Here is an 8,888-nt window from a genome sequence, read left to right on the forward strand (position 1 = left end):
GGTGAGCCTCTGTCATTCTCCTCAGTGGCAGGGAGCAGGAGTGGATGAGTGAGCGAGGGAAGGGGGAGGCTGCACGTACCTGCTGCTGCACTTCCCAGGTGGGGCTAGGGCCGTCTTTAGCAGATGCGGTGCCGGGGTACAAATATCTGCTCAGCACCCCCAAATTACTACAGATAGTGGCCCCCCACAACTCTCCCCCATGCCGCTGTGGGAGAGCAATCCCTTCAGAGGCTTGGGAGGGAAGCTGCACCCCACCAACCATATGGCTGGCAGGTACGCAGCTTCCCTCCCAAGCCTCCTTGGGAGGAGAGCGATCCCCGCAGAAGCTTGGGAGGGAAGCTGCGCATGCACCAGCCATATAAGTTGGCGGGGTGCAGCTGGTGGGCAGGCAGGGAATGGGGAGGCCGCCGGCAAAGCTGCACAGCTCCCCCACTTTCTGGGGTGCCCCTGAGAGGCCAGTGCCCTGGTGCGACGCACCACTAAGCCCTATGGGAAAGATGGCTCTGGGTGGGATGCAGGTGAGGCTCAGAATCTGCTCAGTAGGAGCTTGCAGAGCCACCGGTTGCTCCTCCTCTGCCCTCAGTTGCTGAAGGAACTTCCGGCATGGTATGAGTAGAATGGCACCGAAACAAAAACACCCCCCCCCCCCCTCAGACACTTTGCCAAATATTAAAAATCCACCCAGACCAAGATTTAAACCATAAAAAAGAGGATGTCCATTAAAATCTGGACATATTGGGTACTAATGGTTCTATTGAAATAACCAGAAATAAGACTCGCATTTACCATCTAGTCTAGAAACCTGTGACATCTAACAAAAGAGTGATAACTTAAAAAAGCAACTGAAGTTTAAAAGTTGTGCATTTACTAACTTGTATAATTATTAGTATAATTATTAGTAAGTTAAATGTTCCCTGAACAGATTAGATAGATAGATGACAGATGATAGATGATAGATAGATGATAGATAGATAGATAGATAGATAGATAGATAGATAGATAGATAGATAGATAGATGATAGATAGATAGATAGATAGATAGATAGATAGATAGATAGATAGATAGATATAGATAGATAGATAGGCAGGCTATATGGAGTTATGGGGATCTGCCAGAATTGGTAGCCAGAGCAGTGGGTTCCACTACATTTTTGGAGGTGGAGGTGAGGATGCTACAGCATCTTCTCTCTCAGCCCCAAAGGCAGTGGAGCAGCAGCCCCATTCTCCCCCTCAGGCCACTCCCCGCCCACAGCATCCTCTGTGTCCTCCTACTGCTCCTCATCTGACAGTACCTGCCACCCCAAAGCCTAAACTGACTGCAGCCATGGGGTTCCCAACACCTCAGGCCTGTGGGGGCCAAATATATGGCCCTAGGAACCCTCCCTGCAGGGTTCTCGCCTAACAGGAATGTATCTCCCACTGGAACTCTTCATACTCCGATAAGGTCACAACTAACCTGCTAATCCAGTAAATGTTTTTAAAATTGTGGGGTTTGCATCAAGAAAAATCCACAGAGGTCGACAGTTACTTTCTGTCATATAATATATTCCACTTCTGATCGAGGAAAGGAGGTGAAATGTCTACCCAGTCTACTACACCCACCATTGTGGGACCCAAATACACACGCTCCAGGTCCCAATCGCCCTTCAAATTCCCATTTAAAATTATGCAATGTAACCTATTTGCTAATTGAATAAATTGTAAACCAGCTTCATCCTTTTCCAGTTTCACATTTTTTCCAGAAAAAAACCACATCACTGAAAGTTACTCCACACAGAGAATGGAAAGTTTGGGAGACATTTTCCACATGATTCAACCTTCTGTTCACATATAGAGAGAGACCACTGATACCAAGACTATGGAACTCTGACATGGGGAAGTGTACGTTGCAATTGAATGCTGAATTTGTTGCCTCAGGGACACAGTGCCAGCTACCTACACCCAGAGTTTTAAGTCAATCCCAAGGAAGAAATGTGGGACTTGACAAAGACCTCCATCCCCACTGGGGATGCTGAAGGTAGTGTTGTCATAGTAGAGCAGCCTACATTGCCCATCTCCCAATTACTTCCCTCAACTCCAGCCTCTCTCCTTTCAGTCCCCCAGGAACAGAGGTCGTGTGATGCATTGCAAGAAGTCCAGAGCCAGCAGAGTGCTTGCATGGCAGCCAGAGGGCATCACTAAAATGGCAGAGAGAAAGCAGACGTAAACAAGACCTACTTTGGCTCCCAGTACATTTCTGAGCACAATTCAAAGTGTATACCTGAAGGAGCATCTCCATTCGTGTCATTCAGCCCAGACACTGAGGTCCTCTTCCGAGGACCTTCTGGTGGTTCTCTCACAGTGGGAAGTGAAGTTACAGGGAACCAGGCAGAGAATCTTCTCGGCAGTGGCACCCTCCCGTCCCCCGGTGGAACGCCCGCCCATCAGAAATCAAGGAGATGAATAATTATACTACTTTTAGAAGACATCTGGAGGCAGCCCTGTATTGGGAGGTTTTTAATGTTTGATGTTCTATTATGCTTTTGTATATGCTGAAAGCCACCCAGAGTGGCCGGGGCAACCTAGTCAGATGGGTGGGATACAAATAACATTGTTGCTGTTGTTGTCATGTGCATTTGGAACCAGCAAACAACCAGGAAGGGAAGGGACCTCTCCAAGAGCCCTCCCAGTCTCCCCTCAGGTCTTTGCTGGGATAGCAACTCTGTATTAAGTTCAAGCCCTAAGCTCAGCTTTAAGTCAGCTTTGCTGACCTGCTCCTGGGTGTGGGGAAGTGATGAGGGACACCAGTCCATCCCTAAATAAAAGTAGAGGGCTTTGTTCTTTGAGCTCACCATGTTGGCAGATCCTCCAAGTGTCCCTATTTTCCAGGGAAAGTTCTGGATTTACAGAAACTGCCCTGGTTTCTGATTTGATCTGCTTTTCCTTAGGATGTCCCTATTTTCATCAGAGATGTGTTGGAGGGTATGGAGTTAGGCAACCGCTGAGCCAAGGTGATAAGTAACTATACAACCTTTAGAAGACAATTGAAGGCAGCCCTGTATAGGGAAGTTTTTAAATGTTCAATGTTTTATTTTTATTTTTTATATTTTGGAAGCTGCCCAGAGTGGCTGGGACAACCCAGTCTGGGATGTGGGGTATAAATAATAATAATAATAATAATAATTATTATTATTATTATTATTATTATTATTATTATTATTATTATTTATTATTATTACTACTACTACTACTACTACTACTATTGAATAGGATGCCCCTATTTCCATCAGAGAAATGTTGGAAGGTACAAGAATTCATAGCAGAGCTTCACTGGGATGACTTAAACAATGGGCAGCTCAGGTGTTTTGTTGGTGGTGAGTAGCTCTGCTGCCACAACTGTCTTCCAGTCCTCCTTCTTCTGCCAAGAGAGGGAATGGAAAGGGCTTTTGAATTTGCTTCTTGGGGCCACACATACTGCCTTACCTGTGCAGGAGGACTAGGATCAGACTGTCACTATTTTCAAGTGGGATTCAGTCACAACCTGGCAACTTCAGGCTGCACAATTAGAGTCCAATGGGAGGTCTTGTGCAACAAACTTGCTTCCCCAAAATACTTTTGGCGATAAGGAAAATGATGGGGAAATGCACCAGCAAGTGTGGGATTAACACTTGCTTTGACGCAACATCATCTGTCCTCCATGCAAACAAATCAGAGTAAATTCTTATTAAATAGCCAACACCATTTGATCGCCTTGCAAACAAAGACTCAATAGACACGTCATCTGGAAGTGATGGTGGTTCCTGGTAGAGATCCAGATTCACCCTGATGGTTTATACAGGAAAAGCCACTCCCCGGCTCGTGGCCCTGGACGTATCCTGATTCAGCCAGGGCAGCAAGTCTATTTTGCTGACATTCAAAGGAGATCTGAGCTGAAGTTTAAGTGAAAACATATTTTTATTTTTATTTTGCAAAAAAGAAGACAGACACTTAGCATGGGATAGGTTTTTTTATTTTTCTCTCAGAAGGAATCCATCATAGGTTTTATAATGTTACTCATCCTTTAATTATAAAAATAAGCAGAGAAAATAACTTGCATCTTTTTTTGTTGCTGCGATAGATTTCAAATCTTTATAATGAACATATGGAGTTATTTTTTATTTTTATTTTTTAAAAAAATGCAATTTAATAAATAAATAATGACATATACCAGATATGCTCACTGTTTATTCCAGTACTTGGCAAAAAAAATTAAATTATAAATACATACTTAAATTTATATATCTATATATGTATGGAAATGACACAAATTATCTAAAGTGCAGGGCGGGGAAAATCACAATTAAATCATGCAAATCTTATACTTCTAAGATAAGCCAACTGCCATCTTGGAGTGGGACTCTTCAGTCTATAAGGCCAAACATATTTAAGAATTAGATGAATGAAATCCAGTCATATTTTACATTGGGTGATTACTATTTCCCATCAAAACTCTATGGATTTATTCCAGAGCTGTGTTCTTGATTTGCCGTAGACCCTTTTTTGTTGTTGTTAAGGCTATCCTAGGCAGTTATCTATCAGTGAAAGGCATTTAAAGTGCAATCCTAGACATGCCTACTCAGAAGTAAACCCCAGTGACTTCAGCAGCACATGTTCCTAGCCAAGGCTGCAATCCTACAGATGTTGACCTGGGACTAGGACCCAATGGATTCAGTGGGCTTTCTTCTGAGTGGACCTATGTGTCCAGGACAGCAGCCTTAGGGGTATCTCAAACAACGTTGATGCCCTAAGTAAAAATCAATTGCGCCCGTGCCTGTCGTTGGCCCTGCATCTTATTGTATGAGGTGTGGAACTATTTCTTCAGCAGAGTCCAGGAGAGGGGACAATTTGTGTTCTCTCATGTAACAATTTTCCCAGTTGAAAACCCCTTTCTTGTTCTTTACTAGTGAATGGAAAACTGGGGGTGAGTGGGTGGGGGCTGCAGTTGGGAAAGCTTAAACCATATTACCTCAAGAAGCTGATAGCAGGAAAAATTGTGTTATTCCTCTCAGTAGATTTTGCTGATTAGTCTGGAGTCTTTGGAATCCCACTGCCCTAGGCAAATGGATGTTCTGCCTACAGCAGGGATAGATCACATGGTGGCCTTCAGATGTTGCTGGCTTATAACTCCCTTCACTGTTGGCTGGGAGCTGACGTTCTGCAACATCTGGAGGGCACCATGTTGGCTACCACTGGCCTATGGGGTGGGACCACCCTTAGCTTCTGTTATTGGTGGACCTGCAGCAGGGCGCACCCTTCAAGAAAGAAATCTCAATCCTTCATTAAACTAAATAGCAAGAGTCATGGGCTTTGGCGGAGCAAGAATTCTGTGGTGGCTAAATTCCATGAATCAAAACATATGGACATGAGGGGGGTTATGGCAACTATGGAAAAGCTGAAATGTAAAGCAACATCTAATAATATGGCATAATACTCTTGCAAAAGAGATCGTGAACCCCCCCCCCCATTCAAGCATACATTTGAGATCTGGGCTATTCAGACTTCCACAGAATATAAACTTCAAGATTTGTTCCACAGGGTGCTAAGTACTGCTCAAGATCAGACATTCTAGAACCCAAAATCCCCCTCACAAAGATTAATTTTCAAGCACTTTAGAAAGGGTGCAATCCTGCAAAATAGGAATCTAGCTCACCTGAAAAGTGTCAAGATTATATTCCACAGCATCCCATCTAGACTGAGCTTGACTGCATAATACAGAGTGCAGAAATGCCGAACCGCCTGCAATTTCTTTGCGCTGCTTATAATCCTGTAACAGCACTTTCTGGGATACATACTGTATATGGTACATAAAGTCAGGAAAGACTGAAGTGCTGCCCCTGGCTTGAAACATATTAGCTGTAAGTTGCTGCTTAAAGGCTTCATGGTAAATATTATATTGCTTTGTATATTTTTCCACGAGAAGTGTACTTTTGAAACGTTCTCTGCCCTCCTTAACCAAGTTACAAATTGGCTATAGCACTCCCAACTGAGCACACTTGGAATGCACAGATCTCTCTTGATTTTGACTGCATGCCCAAAATGGTTTCTCATCTTTGAACTAAATGCACATTAGAAAGAGCAGGAAAAGTTTGAGTCTTATTGGGAAAGTACAATATCTTGGGATGCTTCCTTCAAACTTTGAAAGCATGCATGTTTGAAAAACTCAGATATAGAGGGGAGTTGTAAGGTCTGGTCTAGATAAGTAGCTCATCACAGGATAGAAAACAACAACACTTGCACGATGAAAACTAGCCTTCTCTTTGACACATTCGTTTTCTGAATTCAAACACAATTTATGGGAACAGTTTCACTGGCTCTGGTATCAGTAGACAGCATTCCTGGGCAGCTGCTGAGGGTCCACCTAAGCGTGGCTGTGCAAAGTACTCACTATTTACATTTCTAAATGATTGGGGGGGGGGTATTACAGATTGCGGTGCTGCTGCTGCTGGCTACTCTCGGTGGCAAGGTTTGTATATAAGGGAAGCTCATAAGATGGCTGGGCAGCTTGAACCTGAAGCTAGCTCTGGATTTTACTGGTTGCTCTAAAGGACTCTGTTGACATTTCACTTTCTGCAGAAGTAACAGATGCACAGCAGACACAGCTGGCATGGTGCCACCCAGACCTTTTGGTCTACAACTGACTACTACATCAGCTGGGGCGGATGGGAGTTGTAGTCTACAGCATCTGGAGGCTGCCATGCTGGCTATGCCTGGTGTACAGAGTTAAGGTACTTTAGACACACCATGCAGGGTTTGGTTTCTGAAGTCATTCCTTCCTAGCCAGTGCTTCAGAGGTTTTCTTCCATTTAGCCATCTGGCAATGATCAAAGCAACTATATCGCCACAGTTGTTTCAACGGCTTGGTGTCTTTAGAACTGGACTTTTCCCATTGTTTAATTAATATTTATTGAATTTATATACCGCCCTATACACAGAGGTCTCAGGGCGGTTCACAGAACTGCAGTGTGATTGTAAACATGCATTTCTTAGAAGTAAATCCTACTAAGTACAATAGGGCTGACACCCTTTCGTAGGCCAAGGAATAGGAATCTGTGGTCCTCCAGGTGATGTTGATCTCCAGCTGCCATCAGCCCCAACCAGAATGGCCAGTGGTCAGGCATGATGGGAGTTGTAGTCCAATGAAATCTGGAAGGCCAAAGGTTCCCCCATCAAACTCACAGGCAGTGTGCTTGGGACTGCAGCTTCATCCACTCTGGGGGCACTTGAGCTCTGCTCAGTGGTTCCTAAATAGTATCCATGGTGCAGCAGTGGAGCCCTCCATGTTCCCCCTGCCTTCTCCACCCCTGATTTTTCCATGTTGAATGGCATGGTCTAAAAGGCGATTGGAAGTGAATTTTGCTGAATGCACGTAGAAGCCTCCCCATCATAATGCAAGTGTCCAGATCATAACGACAGCAACCAGTGGAGGCTGTTGCTCCCTTTGGGCAAATGGAGCACTGCTCCACCAACCTCTGTCTGCCCCCAGCCAGCCCTCGCCTGTCTGCCTTCTTACTTACAACCAATCCATGGCATGGCCCTGGCTGTAAGATCCTTCTTCCTTAGTCTCATTATTGCCCCTTGCAGAACTCGGCCTGGAGAAGGAAGGGCTCTGGCGCCACCTGCTGTTGGCTCCCTGGCTTCCACCCCACAAGTCATAATGGACCCCAGCCACTACTGACTCCAGGTCTGGAGGGGGCAGAACTGGCATGCGTGCCTCCACTTACTGTGGGGAGAGATAATTTAAGAATGCCTGAAGAGGATTTTAGAACCAAGAATATTTAGTTTTATCCAACAAGTGCCATTATTTCAATGCAGGCGGTGTTTAATGCTACCAGTGCCGGGGGGAGGGAAAAAAATCAAGGTACAAGATTAAAATGCATGCTATAAAGGTATTCTGTTCTGCATTTAAAAGCAGACTCCTCTGGAAATTATGTACAGTACATGAGTTCTACTATTTATACCACAGAACAAGTCTTGAAACTCTGTTCTCAAAACAACTGCCTTTTGCTCAAGATTCTTTTTAAAGCTTTGAATTAAGATACAGTACATAAGGATATTTGCTTGCTTTTGAAGCAGTGCAAGAGGTATGCAACTCCCACAGTCACGGCTGCCCACAGACAAAGTACCCTAATAGAAATAAGGGCCAAGTGGTCACTGAGGTGGCAGACCTGTTGGCTGCACTATACCACTTCAAGCTGCAAGTATGGGGGTCCCATGGCTTTAAAAATACAGCCACCAACTGATCCACCCCCCACCAAGAATCAGAGCTGGAAGGAACCTTTTGCTCAGTGCATGATCTGCCATACAGGTTCCCTGACAGATGCGCATCGGGCCTCTGCTAAAATACCTTTTGTGAAGGAGAGCCCATCAGTTCCTGAGGGAGTCCACTCCATTGCCCAAGAGCGCCTACTGCAAGCACATCAAAGGGTTTCAGCCATGCCAGGTACAAACTTTCCATGAGTGGTACAGTCCAGACACAGATTTAACCTCCTGCCCCCACCAACACACACATGAAAACAACACCAGGGACTATTTTGTGCCACTGCTATGATCTATAGCGGGGTAGGGACTCTGTGGCCTGCAAGCTGTTGCTAAACTTGGATCAGCCCCAACCTGCTTGATCAATGACCAGGGATGATGCACCCATCATCCAACATCTGGAGGGCCACAAGGTCCCCATCTCCATGACCTGGACAACTTGCAACACAACATCAATCTATGGCTGTCCTAGAACTGAACATACATGACCTTCCAACATTTTCCTCCCTGTTTGGTGGCAATGAAATTGATAGAGACTATTTCACTGTATATTCCCCATTGGAAGGAGGAAATCTGTAACACAGGGATGGAGGAAGCCACAGCCCCTCTCATTA

The sequence above is a fragment of the Podarcis muralis genome, chromosome 15 (genome assembly GCF_964188315.1).
Source record: "Podarcis muralis chromosome 15, rPodMur119.hap1.1, whole genome shotgun sequence".
Classification (NCBI taxonomy): Eukaryota; Metazoa; Chordata; class Lepidosauria; order Squamata; family Lacertidae; genus Podarcis; species Podarcis muralis.